Raw genomic sequence first — 15,082 nt, 5'->3', positions numbered from 1 at the left:
ACAATTTCTCGCATAGTAAACTCAACAATATTAAATTAAAAAAAATTGTCATGCTCTAGAGACATTAGGTTATTTTGAAGCTGAAGAGATGAAAAATGAGCAATACCTTCGGCGGGACTCGAACCACGGGCCTCTCGAATACGCGCCGAGCGTGCTAATCACTACACTACGAAGGCATACTAAGAAGGCGGGAGCAATACATTATATGCTCCCTCTTTTAAAGGGTGACTGGGATTTTTAGGGGACCCAATCGCCAAATCCTGGTGACCAAAAACCACCATTCACCACCCTTTTAGTTCGGGCGCCACTGTAGAGTTATTAGGTTATTTCGAAGCAGGAGTAATTAAAAATGAGCAACTCCTTCGCCGGTACTCGAACCACGGGCCTCTAGAATACGCGCCGAATGTGGTGACCAGTACACTACGAAAGCAAACTAAGAAGGCAGGAGAAATACCTTATAATCTAAATGGTGAAGTTAACAAAGTTTTTCCAATAAAGATCGGAAAATGTATGTAGAGGTTTCAGAAACCCAAATTAAAAAATATATATATATGTGGACAACATATAGTTTCTTTGTACGGCGTATTAAAAGATACATATTTTTTGTGAGATTTCTTTAAATTTATCGAATAATTGTTACTTAATTAACTGATGTGACAAGGCAAGGTGAAAATGACATTAAAAATTTCAGAATTTCAGAATTTAATTTCAGATTTTCAAATTAAATATACCAGCCAATTTTTGCAGTACGGAAGTCGGGCTTCTTATAATTTTATTTTTTCATAACGAATGTATAACACGAATATAAAGTACAAGAAATGGAAGACTGCATTAAAAGCTGAACTTCGTTATTTGTAATTTTTTTTTTAATTTGGCCTTTCCAAAACATGAATATTTTCGTCGTTTTAAACATTTTTGTATTTGGGTATATTTGACTACGACCATCGATTGCAAATATAAAGGCGTGATAAGGATTTTTAAGCGGGAAAGAGATACGTGCTTGTATGTATATGTATATGTATTGACTGTCGATTGCAATAAAAAAATGATGTGCTCAGTTAGATGTTATACCAGTCCCATATACAAAATTTCATCTTTCTATGGCTAAGTGTTTCAGTGTTATGCGAGGTAAAATCATAGGTACAGACGTAGCGAAAAATTCCATTTTTAATCTATGAAAAAAATTGAGTCGTTTATTCCGTATGTACGTACAGAAATCATGTGAAAAAAGTAGTCAAAATCGATTCGGAAAAGAGTCAAACGAATATTTCCGTTGATATATGAATATAACGTGAATTTTTTCGCCATTGCAATAATTCCCTTACTTAATACAAAGAAGTGATAGATGTAACTGAGTAGATTTATTATTAAATAATATACACTCATGTCCATAAATTAAGGATAATTCGGAGTCACGCGGAAATCGAACTCTAAAATAAATATATCACCTGTAAAATCACTACACATATCTTCAAGGATCATATGCAAATTTCAGGAAGTAACCAGATGACACCGATGGTACGTCACAATGACGAGAGTGTAAGAGAGTGATATATAATGAATACAAAGAAGTAAAATTGTTCGCAGGCGCTTTATAAGCATTTCAGTGCAATAACCGCATAGTTATGACACAAAGGATGCATCTGGATGATTTTTTACGTGGTAGAATTATCGGCCGTCTGGAATGTGGGCGTACCCAACTGGAAGTATCAGACGAACTTGGAATTGCGCAGAGTGTCATCTCCAGGCTTTGGCAACGATTCCAAGATGATGGTAATGTGAGTAGACGTTACAGCACAGGTCGCCCCAAAGTTACAACGCCGAATGAGGACCGATATTTGGCTGTTACTGCGAAAAGAAACAGGCTGAGCACAGCCTCAGACGTGTCTCGTCAGCTCTCTTCAGCCAATGGTACGACAATTTCAAGGCAGACCGTGTACAGACGCTTAGGGCAGATTGCTCTATATGCTCGTAGACCTGTCAAATGTGTTCCACTTACTACAACTCACTGTCGCCTGCGGTTAGCCTGGAGTAGAGAGCATGCATTGTGGACACCGCAACAGTGGGCTTGTGTGATCCGACTTTCCGACGACTCCAGGTTTAGCTTCCAGTCTGATTCTCGGCGAACTTTCATATGGAGAGCTCCAGGTACCCGTTACTACCAAGAAAACATCATTGAATGACACCGTTACGGTGGTGCAGGAGTGCTCGTTTCGGGTGGAATTATTCTGGGTTCGAGAACTGACCTGCATGTTCAAATTGGAACCATGACAAGCCAAATCTATCGGGACGTCATTCTGGAACAACGTGTACGTTTGTTTCGGGGCGCCATGGGCGCACAATTTGTGTTTATGGATGGCAACGCACGTCCTCACCGTTCAAATATCGTAAGCGAATGCCTTCAATCTCAGGATATCACCCGAATGGACTGGCCAGTATCGGACTTGAATCTAGTAGAGCACGTGTGGGACATACTTGGCCGACGAGATGCAGCCCGTCAACCTCCTCCTACATGTCTACCGGAACTTCGGAGAGCATTGCTTTATGAGTGGTGTAATATCCCTTAAGATCAGATCGATAATTTGATACTCAGCATGCCTAGGCGTTGTACGGACTGTATTGCATCGTCTGGGAAACATACAATGTATTAACAATCATACCAACCATGTAATATTGGTTTTTTGTAAATAGGCTTTTTTTTTTTAATTTGCTCCAGGAAGAAAAAATCGCTAATTTTTTTAATAATATCAAACATATAGCATTTTTTTTTTTTTTTGCTCTTTTCCTTTTGTTTAATAAATAAGCTTTACAAATAAGTCAAATTTGTATTGCTTCTAACTCTTCCTTTGCCTGATTTTGCACTATCCTTAATTTATGGACATGAGTGTATTTTCCTTTAAAAAAATAATTACGTAAATTAATCTGTACGTTTACTTCTTTATTTTCTTTATATTAAATTCTGCCCATAATATTTCGTAATGAGTTCTAGATTTTAAATTATTTGCGTAATAGAAGCTGATAATAAATAATACATTGATGCATACGTTAATATTGTTGTAGGATCATTAGTCTTTTGAAACGGGTGAAAGGAAAATTGCGAAATGCCGTCGCCGTGACTCGAACCCTGGACCTCTCGAATACACGTCGAGTGTGTTAACAATTATACCATGAAGACATATGGAAAGAAGGGAGTAAGTACTCATAAAGACACATAATTTGCATCCGAAATAGCGGAAATGAAAATTAAAAGCTAGAAAATGGAATATGTGGGAAACGCATGGTTCATAAATGGTATAAAATCATTAAAACATTTATTTTTAAAAATAATTCATTGCTGTTAGGAAATTTCACAATTGTCAGTGCCAATATTGCCAATGCCATGTAAGCTAATTTTCTAACCTCTACCGTTAAATGATAGTTTCAGATACGTATGAACAGCAATTACTTAAAACTCAAACGATTCAAAATTTTAAACACAAATATTATTACTTGACTGCAGTTCACATTTTATATGGATTAAGAAAAAAGGTAAAAGTACTCATAGACTAATTCTTTTGACAAATTATTCAGGTACGTGTATATTATGCGGAGAGAATTTTATTTACGCTCAACTGGATTTGGTTTCTTTGGAAACATTATTTTAAAGCTAAAGAAGCAGGAAAAACAGTTCAATCGTAGGAAATCAAATTCAGGCTTAATAACTTGACTGCAGAAAGTAAAGCTTTTAATTTTAAAATGGCAATTGTATATATATATATATATAGATATGTAATAATAAAATTCCATAGTCAAGAACACACTTAAAATTCTAACAGTATGTTCTTTTCATTTTTAATGGCGACGGTCTCTTATTTGTAAGTACGTGGAATTAAATCCACAGCCCCGTAGTCAAGTTGTTTTTCCCGCCTTTTCTACACGTTCAGTTATAGAATGTTCTGGAAATATTCAAAGCGAACTGGATTGGCTGACGAGGCTGACGTCATTTCTTGGAAGCTCCGCCTTTCCAGAGGCTATAAAAGGACTCGCAAAAGAATATCAGCGGCTTTTCTTTAATGTAATGATGCAGTAAACTTCATACAAAAAGATAATAGTAATTCTTTTTGTTTACTCCGGATATCTGATTTTGTAACTGCAATTTCTTTTGAATAATAATAAATGGATCCTGTTTTTAAAACTTATCGTCTGATGATTTAAGCGCTACGACTACATCAATGATTCTCCAACAATCTATTTATTCCGGACAAAAGCTGGTACATCATGTATATATATATATAATGATGTACCAGCTTTTGCTTATATATATATATATATATATATATATATATATATATTAGATCAAATTCAGGTTTAATAATTTGACTGCAGAAAGTAAAGATTTTAATTTTAAATTGTATATATGTATATTAGATTTCGAAGTTTCAAAATTTTATGAGCGATATTTCTATAAAAATTGTGTTCTCACAATCCCCAAAATGTTTCATCTATCAAAGTGTGTTGTTTGATATAGTTCTTCATCATTGTGGAGCTTCTTTTAGTTGATTCCTGTGTTAAAGCATTCTTATGCTCTCAAATAACAGACAATGCAATCATAAATCACATCCAACAATTAACTTCCACTATACGAATGGTGCAAAGAAATAAAGAGAGAAAAGTAGGCACTGAGAAAAAAGGCTTAAATAAGAGAAAAAACAAACTGGTCTCATTTCATGGTCTTGCTCCTCAGAAGAGTTTTCGTTCCTCTTAATTTCCTTTGTGTGTAGTTGTTATAAGGTATCAAACCAAAATTAAGTCAGTTTTTTCCCCTCTAATTTCTTTTGCAGCGACTACACTCAGAAAAAAAAGGGGGTAGGTGGACAGTTCTATATCTGCCATTCTACTTGGCCGATTTAAGAAATTTAATTTGTGTTTTACATGTCTTGTAAGTGCGACTGAGGATATAAACAATTTCAGTTGCAATACTAAATCCAAAAATAATTTGCGTAACTTTAAAAACTAATTATCTGATTCATCAATCTTCTTAAAATAGACAATGGAATTTTGCAGCAGAATTCTGCAAAAATATTGCAGTATTTTTACTTTAGTGCTAGTAGAATTTTGGGGTTTTCTTTAGCCCAAAAGGGACGTTAGTTCCTAATGAGATATTAGACTTGAAACGGCATTTTGCGATGAAACACTTAAATGCATTGTAACACTTTTCAAAATTTTGCCTCCAAGTATTATCGCTCTGTGTTATAATTAGAGAAATTAAATACTGAAGACTCTGTACGGATGTACGTACATTTTTCACATTGTGGATAAACAGCTGTACCTACAACCGTCCAATTTTGAATAGCATAATCCTCCACCAGAACAAGGACATTTGGATGTCCCAGTTGTTAATTTCGAATTGGTTTTATTAACTTCTTCCTATTTTTCAAAACTTTAACGAATTTTTAATTAATATACTCAGCGATAATCGAGCAGTGGTAGCACTGTACGAAGAGAAAAAAAAACACATTTTTATTTTCAGAGCGCCGCGCGGAACCTTCTCCCGGATATTCTTAATATATGCTATTTTTAAATATTATGTGATTTTGCCGTTGAGTAAAATTTTATTTGGCTTAGGCAACAAAGATGTGATATTTAATAAATAAAGTAAACACACAAAGCATTAATAAAACAAAAACAGAGAAATGATTTTGTAAAGCTATTTTAAAAAGAAAAATTAGCATTGATATGATGAGAAAACGCTGAAAAAAAAAACAGAAATGTATGCCAATATTTACGGTGCATCAGGAATTCTAAACGTTTTACTGCTATGCTGCTTTCACATATATTTTGCAATTTTGCTGCTGAATTGTACATGGCGTAAGTTAGAAGGAAACGATACCTAATAATAAAGTTAAAAACACACAAAAATGAGTTAGTAGAAGTAAGTGTAACAGCAAACTGGTAGACTGCGAACTCAGCGAGAGCGTACAAAACCTTAACAAATACTTTTGATAGAGCTTTAAAATCTGAAACTTTAACATTTTGTTTTTGACCAGATTACGTTTATTAATTATCCATGGATGAGCTTGTAAAATTTTCACTGTGAGAACCTCAGTTACTGTAGAAAGGGACGAATCTTAAGAACTACACTCATGTCCATAAATTAAGAATAATGCTAAATCAGGCAAAGGAAGAGTTAGAAGCAAAACATATTTGACTTATTTGTAAAGCTTATTTATTAGACAAAAGGTAAAGAGCAAGGAAAGATGCTATATGATTGATATTATCAAAAAAAAAAAAAATAGCGATTCTTTCTTCCTGGAGCAAATTACAAAAAAAAAACCCTATTTACAAAAAACCAATATTACATGGTTGGTATGATTGTTAATACATTGTATGTGTCCCAGACGATGCAATACAGTCCGTACAACTCCTAGGCATGCTGGGTATCAAATTATCGATCTCATCTTGGGGGATATTACACCACTCAAAAAGCAATGCTGTCCGAAGTTCCGGTAGACATGTAGGAGGACGTTGACGGGCTGCAACTCGTCGGTCAATCATGTCCCACATATCCTCTACTGGATTCAAGTCCGGTGAGAATGCTTTAAGTTCATACGGGTGATATCCTCCGATTGAAGGCATTCGCTTACGATGTTTGCACGGTGAGGACGGGCGTTTTCGTCCATAAACACAAATTGTGCGAACATGGCGCCCCGAAGCAAACGTACATGTTGTTTCAGAATGACGTCCCGATAGATTTGGCTTGTCATGGTTCCAATTTCAACATGCAGGTCAGTTCTGGAACCCAGAATAATTCCACCCCAAACGAGCACTCCTGAACCACCGTAACGGTGTCGTTCAATGATGTTTTCTTGGTTGTAACGGGTACCTGGAGCTCTCCATGTGAAAGTCCGGCGAGAATCAGACTGCAAGCTAAACCTGGACTCGTCAGAAAACATCACACAAGCCCACTGTTGAGGTGTCCACAATGCATGCTCTCTACTCCAGGCTAACCGCAGGCTACAGCGAGTTGCAGTAAGTGGAACGCATCTGACAGTTCTACGAGCATATAGACCAATCTTCGCTAAGCGTCTGTACACGGTGTGCCTTGAAATTGTCGTACCAGTGGCTGAAGAGAGCTGACGAGACAGGTCTGAGGCTGTACTCCGCCTGTTTCTTTTGGCTGCCAAATACCGGTCCTCATTCGGCGTTGTAACTCTGAGGCGACCCGTGCTGTAACGTCTACTCACATTACCATCATCTTGGAATCGTTGCCAAAGCCTGGAGATGACACATCTGGGCAATTCCAAGTTCGTCTGATACTTCCAGTTGGGTACGCCCACATTCCAGACGGCAAATAATTCTACCAAGTAAAAAATCATCCAAATGCGTTCTTTGTGTCATAACTATTCGGTTATTGCATTGAAATGCTTATAAAGCGCCTGCAAACAATTTTACGTCTTTGCCTGTATTCCTTATATATCACTCTCTTACGCTCTCGTCATTGTGACGTACCATCGGTGTCATCTGTTAACTTCCTGGAATTTGCATATGATTCTTGAAGATGTGTGTAGTGATTTTATAGGTTATATATTTATTTTAGAGTTCGATTTCCGCGTGATTCCAAATTATCCTTAATTTATGGACATGAGTGTAGTTAGCGAATAATCGCTTAAGTTCATGTGACAAGAAACAACAAGATGGAAGGGTACCTAACCCTTTATTATTCGAATAAGATTTAAGAAAACTCCGTCTTGGAGTGTGCAATCATAGCCGACATTTGGGCTTGAACTCTGAAGAGACTACGAATTAAACTAAAACTAAGATTAACTAAAATATAGCCGAAGATATCAAGTTTCTAATGCAATTGGCCCCTTAAACACCGGATGACTACGAAGCTATCAAGGGCCTGAGTACGGCCGAGCGTAATGACAGCTTTGAGAGAGAAACAGAGTGGCCAAAAGGCAGTCGCACATAAATCAGAAACTCTGATTTTCTCTCGCTAAGACTAAAGAACTTCGCGGTTAAATACCGTTCTTCCTCATTATGTATTCAGACGTGATTCTAAAACAACGTTCTGGCCGGAAGTAGTAAGTTGAAGTTGAGAATTTGACAGGAAGTGAACTTTAACTTAAAATTTAACTGTTAATAAAATTAACATAATCCTTACAAGCTAAAAAATAATTGATAACTGAAACTTGTAACTTCCTTTTTCATTCACTGTTTAGGCAGAAATATCAATCCACAACATTCCCTGTACGATCATCGCAATAGCCGTTAAAATAAAAATTAGGTCGGTTGAGAGGAGGTTAGACACGTGGGGTTAAACAGTTATGTCTCACCTTTATAGAAGTGCACATATTCTGAAACATCCTATAAATAAAATGAATGCTATTTCTAAACTTCATGTAAGGCTCAGAAAATAATCATTTGTTAGAAGATATATCTATATATTTTTTTCTTAAAGAATTCATACATACTTTATTCACTTATGCATCCAGGATATACTGCATAGAGAAGACACAAGTAAAATTACGAAAACACCCATGGAGCCCTCCCGTTCGGCGGGATTCGAAAGTTGGACCGAATTACCCAGTGTACATCGATTTTACCTGCCTGCGCCTGCGTTATTAACATGTACATGCATAAGATACTGCATACACGTTACACATGCAGAAAATCACGAAAATACTCATGCAGCCAGCCCGTTCGCTGGTATTCAAAAGTGGAACCAAACTACCATTGTTCAGCTGTTTTGCGCGGGCTGCGCCCGCTTAATTAACGTGTGCATCCAGAAGATACTGCATACGCTATACACAACCGGAAAATCACCAAAACACCCATGCAGCCAGCCCGCTCGCCGAAATTTGGACCGAACTACCAGTGTTCAGTGGTTTTGCGCGGGCTGCTCCAGCTTTATTTACTTATGCATGCACAAGATACTGCATACGCGTTACACATGCAGAAAATAACGAAAACACCAATGCAGCCAGCCAGTTCGCGGGGATTCGAAAGTTGACCGAACTACCAGTGTTCAGTGACTTTACCGCTCAGCCGCTAATGGGCCGTTGTAGAAAGTGTAATCGCGAAAACTTTCGCATTTTATTATTCAAACAGTAGATTCGTTATCAATATTCCTTTTATTTTATAAACTTCAATATAATCACGCACAAAATTTTATCTCTCTCTATATATATATGCAATTAATAATTCATAATTATTTATAGTAAGAAAAGTTTCCATATACCGTCTCCAAGAAACACATATTCAATTCAAAACCTTGAACGAAAAGGAATTTTTAGTGAAAATTTAAATTAGTAGTTTAAATAGTAATTTCAACTTCTTGTTTAAATATCTGCATAGAAAATGTTTAATCTAAAAAAAAAAAAAAAAAAAAAAAAAATCATAAGTAAATTTTAAATATTAAAAAAAAAGTAGCTATTATCATTTATTGCAGTTTAGTTCACTTATCAATGGCATAAACCAACCTACAATCAATTAACAACTATATGAAATGAGTGTTTCTATTTATTGTTTTTACTTCCTTGTACGAAGTAAAAAGGAAGTATTGTAATCGCGAAAATTTTCAGGCAGCATATTTCAACGAAAATATCCATTTTGTCCGTTATTGAATGCAGTTTAACGATGTTTTTGCATGATATCTGTACGTAAGGACAAAATAAGAGACTCTTTTCCTCCAAAAAAATTATAAAACTGCTTTAAAATGAATTCTGAAGAGAATTTTTCGTGGCGTCTGTACGAACGTATATACGTACGTGCGTACGTATCTCGCATAACTCAAAAACGAGTAGCCTCAGAACGTTGAAATTTTGTATATAGGGCTGCTATAACATGTAGATGTGCACCTCGTATTTTGGTTGCAATCGGCGGCACCAAACGTGTATAAATATATTTATATATATATATCCACTCTGTTACCCGGCTCAGTGATCTCAGTATCTTTACTCTTATATGTTTGTAAATTGTACATTTTTTTTCCTTTAAAAATGATTGTATTATGTTGTTTTTATCTTCCGATTAAGGTTTTTATGCAATATTTTTAGAATTATCAACAATTTTAAAGTTGTCTAAGTGCCGCTAAGCCTTTTTTTAATGGCGGCCATTGATATTTACATTTGAAACAGGAGACTAGTGGATTTGTTGCCAATCTAGAGAAACTTAGCTTCGCAACAACAAAGATAACGCATTCATTTATTATTGCCAATTAAATCATGCTTAATTCTTTCTGGAATTTTTTCGAGGAAATAAGTGTTTAAGATTTACTTCGTAATTTTTAATATAGATATTTTGAGTTTTTATGTATTTTTGCCTTCCCGCGAATTGAGAACTGAATTAATTAAATGAGAAATACTCAATCGTCTGTGAAAAACTGTTTCTTTTTTGTTTTGTTTGCTTAATTTTTTACACCATTCTAGCTTTATTATAGTATTTGAATAGAACATGTGGCAACGATTAGATAATTCTATTCTTTAAATGATATAAATTTTGTGCATTATGAGTTATAATATGAACGAAATATATAAGTTAACTGTTATATAATTATTGGATTATATAACAGTTAACTTAGTTTCCGTTATATAATTATTATATAAGTTAACTGTTATATAATTATTAATACTGTTAAGTGAATCTAGCGCCAGAATGTCGCTATTGTAAACAAATACTAGAGTGAATTTTAAAGAATGCATTTATTCTATTGTGGTTTATGCGCTGTCGGCGAAGTAGATTTAATTCAATCCAATAAGTTTAAATGAAATGCAAGAAAAAATGCGTATAATTTATTATTCCAATACAAGGAAGTCATGTGGTGTACACATCAGATTTTTTATTGTATCACACACAAAATTAAGAATGTATAAAATGTTTATTCATAGATACTTAATGTACTTTTAATTAAATTATTCACATGTGTCTGTGTATATTTTTATGTGGGTGATATGAGTCGGACTGGAAAATCGTAACGGAAATATCCATTCTTTAATAGATCACACTGACACTTTTTAAGGAAATGCCATTTTCTAAGATACGTATAACGTTTTTCAAAATATTTTTACCTTCGCTCAGCAATTTTCTCCGCGACAGAGTGTCATAACAGTTTCTCCTGTGGACAGTCAAAGTTTGTGAAATGAGTATAGACACAGTGTGACACTGTGATGCATGGCGGTGCTTCCATGCCTATGGCTGCAGCACCCAGAATAGCCGGTAATCAATTTAGGTGACGGTTCAGTTAAGGTGCTGTCAGCGAGTTCACACTTTTCTTGAAGATGGAGCTCTTCGTCTGGGATATTTTCTTTACGTCTAAGATATTTTGTTCTAGATATGTGGTTGAAGTCGTTTAAGTTATTCCACTGCCGAGTACAATTTTCATTCCAGCAATTAGTTTTCCTTGCCAGTGCTATAAGCAAACATTCATTAAGAGAAAACGTTAAATTTATTATTTTCATATTGCATTTGATTATTGATTTATTCAAAACATTATTTACATAGAACAGGTTCACTATGAAACATTCTTCAGCCAATTAATATTATGTCTCGGAATTAGTAATTACTTGAATGGTGAAAATACAGTTTGGGAATCTTATGATTTCTTTCAAATTTCTGCCGGTGAAAATTGCAGAAAATTTAAAACATTAAAATTAAAATTATAAAGGAATTCTTTGGAATTTATTTACCTACACTCAAGAGTTACGAATAACAATATAGAGTAAAAATAAATGCCTTCATGGATTAGTATGCGTGAATCATAAATGAGTATTCTCGAGTGAGAATTTTTAACAACTATTGGGTTGGCAACTAAGTAATTGCTTTTTTTTTTAGAAAATCAAAGACAATTTTTTCATGGAACTAAATAACTTTATTCTCTAATGTATTGCCCATTTTGATCAATGACATTTTGCTATCTTTCAGGCAGCATCATAATCCCACGTTCATAAAACTTCTGGTTTTTAATAGCAAAAAACAGAATCAGGTACGATTGGACATCATCATCATTATTGAAATTTTTACCATTCAAGGAGTTTTGTAAAGATCGAAACAAAACGTAATCAGATGGTGCATGGTCAGGACTATAGGTGGATGTGGCAAAACATCCCAACCAAACTCCAATAATTTTTGCCGAGTGACCAAAGATGTGTGTGGCCTTGCATTGTCATGATGGAATACAACACCTTTTCGATTTGTCGATTCGGGCAGCTTTTCTTCAATTGCATTGTTTAATTTCGCTAGTTGTTCAATGTAGACATCAGAATTGATAGTTCGGTTGGGTGGTAAGAGTTCAAAGTAGACAATTCCTTTGTAATCCCCCAAACTGATAATAAAACTTTCTTTTGATGAATATCAGCTTTTGATGTTGTTTGAGTTGGTTCACCTGGCCTGCTCCACGATCTTTTCCGCTTGATATTGTTGTAAACAACCCTTTTTCATCTCCAGTTATCAGTCGTTTTAAAAAATGGATCATTTTCATTACGTTTCTTTAGCAAATCGCAGCTGTTAACGCGTTGCGTTAAATGCGTTTCTTTCAGTTCGTGAGGAACCCATGTATCAAGGTTTTGAATATAGCCAAGTTGTTTTAAGTGATTTTCAATGCATGTATGTGATACATGAAGCTTCTCTGCAATCTCACGTGTTGTACTGTGACGATCCGAATCGATTATTGCTTTTTGACACTGCCGTTCTTTTAAGGCTTCTTCACCATAAACAGCACATAACTTTTTATGAGCTTGCGATGCGTTTTTCCCTTTGCGGAAATAAAAAAGCAAAATATGACGAAAATGTTCCTTTTGATTTTCCATTTTTCAACGAACGCCAAACGAAAACTACGCAACCGATCAAAAAACTTTTTTACTGATTTACAGTTGAATTGCCAACTATCAACTAACAAAATGTGTTTTGCATTTGTACTACGTCTGCAACCCTAAATATTCAGCTGAAGCCATCTATGAATGAAATCCGCAGTTACTTAGTTGCAAACCCAATAGATATACGTCGGGCAGTGAAAATTTCGTGATAACACTTTACTACCACAAAAAATTATTTTTTTCTTTTATTACCACTATTTATTTTACTGCCGGAACTCATAACAAGCAATATGGCTGAAGATAGGAGTGTGTGGTGATCAGTTGGCGCAATGTCGAAGTTAGAATGTTCATGTGCAGATTGTTCATGGGCCATCGGATTTCTGTCTCTTCGCCAAGATCAAAATGGGCCTTAAAGGTAACCGTTTTGACACCGTAGAAGATATGAAAAACAACGCGATGTTTAAACTTCGGAAGATACTAAAACAGGACATTCATCTGGTTTCCAGCAATGGCAGGAGCTGTGTGTTCTTAAGGAGCATACTTTGAAGGCGAAATGTGTATCTATATTGTGGTAATAAGGAATTAGGACCACATTCTGTGATTTTTTACAGCCCCTCGTATTTTATCCCTTCTTAACAAGACATCAATTAAGTTGTTATTGTTATTGCAAGAGGTGAAAGCTCCGGTCCTTCGGGCCGTAAAATAACATTTCATTAGCCACCCAACAGGGATAGCGGTTAATGACTCTCTTTGCCGTACCGAAGGGCCTGGGTTCAAATCCCCTAGAAGGCATGTACAGAATCTGTGCGACATGGGAACACAATATGCGGCAAACAGTATTGCAAAGAAAAAAATCTGATGTGTACACCACATGACTTTCTTGTACGGAATATTAAATTACACGCATTTTTTCTTGCATTTCCTTTAAGCTTATTGGATTGAATTAAATCTACTTCGCCGACAGCGCATAAACCACAATAGAATAAATGCATTCCTTAAAATTCACTCTAGTATTTGTTTACTATAGCTACACTCTGGCGCTAGCTTCACTTAACAGTATTATATTTCGTTCATATTATAACTCAGAATGCACAAAATTTATATCATTTAAAAAATAGAATTATCTGATCGTTGCCACATGTTCTATTCAAATATTATAATAAAGCTAGAATGATGTATAAAAGAAATTAACCAAACAAAACAAAAAAGAAACAGATTTTCAGAGACGATTGAGTATTTCTCATTCAATTAATTCAGTTCTCACTTCGCGCGGAGGCAAAAATACATAAAAACCCAAAATATCTATATTAAAAATTACGAAGTAAATCTTAAACACTTATTTCCTAGAAAACATTTCAGAAGGGATTAGGCATGATTTAATTGGCAATAATAAATGAAGGCGTTATCTTTGTTGTTGCGAAGCTAAGTTTCTCTAGATTGGCATTAAATCCATTAGTCTGTTGTTTCAAATGTAAAAAATCAATGACCGCCATAAAAAAAGGCTTAGTGGCACTTAAACAACTCTAAAATTGTTGATAATTCTAAAAATATTGCATTCAGATTTACTAAAGGCATAAAAACCTTAACCACAAGATAAAAACAACATAATTCAATCATTTTTAAAGCAAAAAATGTACAATTTACAACTATATAAGAGTAATGAAACTGAGATCACTGAGCCGGGTAACAGAGTGGATATATATATAAATATATTTATATATGTTTGGTGCGGCGGATTGCAACCAAAATACGAGGTGCACATCTATCTACGTGTTATAGCAGTCCTATATACAAAATTTCAACGTTCTGAGGCTAATCGTTTTTGAGTTATGCAAGATACGTACGTACGTTTGTATAGACGCCACGAAAAATTCTCTTCAGAATTCATTTTAAAGCAGTTTTATAATTTTTTTGGAGGAAAAGAGTGTTTTATTCTGTCCTTATCTACAGAAATCACGCAAAAACATCGTTAAATTGCATTCGATAGCTGTCAAAATGGATATTTTCGTTGAAATATGCTGCCTGAAACTTTTCGCCATTACAATTCTTTCTTTTTACTTCGTAATTAAGAAAATTATTTTCAGTCTTATTCCCTTTCATCTACTTTCAATACATTTCGCGCTCAAATTTCGTATCATTTCTGCAGTGGCATATCATTTGACCATTTTATGAAAATTTCAGTCGACACTTCGTAAATGAAAAATTTATTCTACCATTTATTAAATGCTTTCAAGGGTGAAACAGATTCATAATACTTTACATTCGTATATTCTTTAAACCGAAGAGAGCTG

The sequence above is a fragment of the Stegodyphus dumicola genome, chromosome 5, assembly GCF_044657685.1.
Source record: "Stegodyphus dumicola isolate Sdum_Otavi_A_Nest chromosome 5, ASM4465768v1".
Classification (NCBI taxonomy): domain Eukaryota; kingdom Metazoa; phylum Arthropoda; class Arachnida; order Araneae; family Eresidae; genus Stegodyphus; species Stegodyphus dumicola.
The sequence above is the reverse complement of the archived record's forward strand: the minus strand, read 5'-3'. Positions refer to the sequence as shown.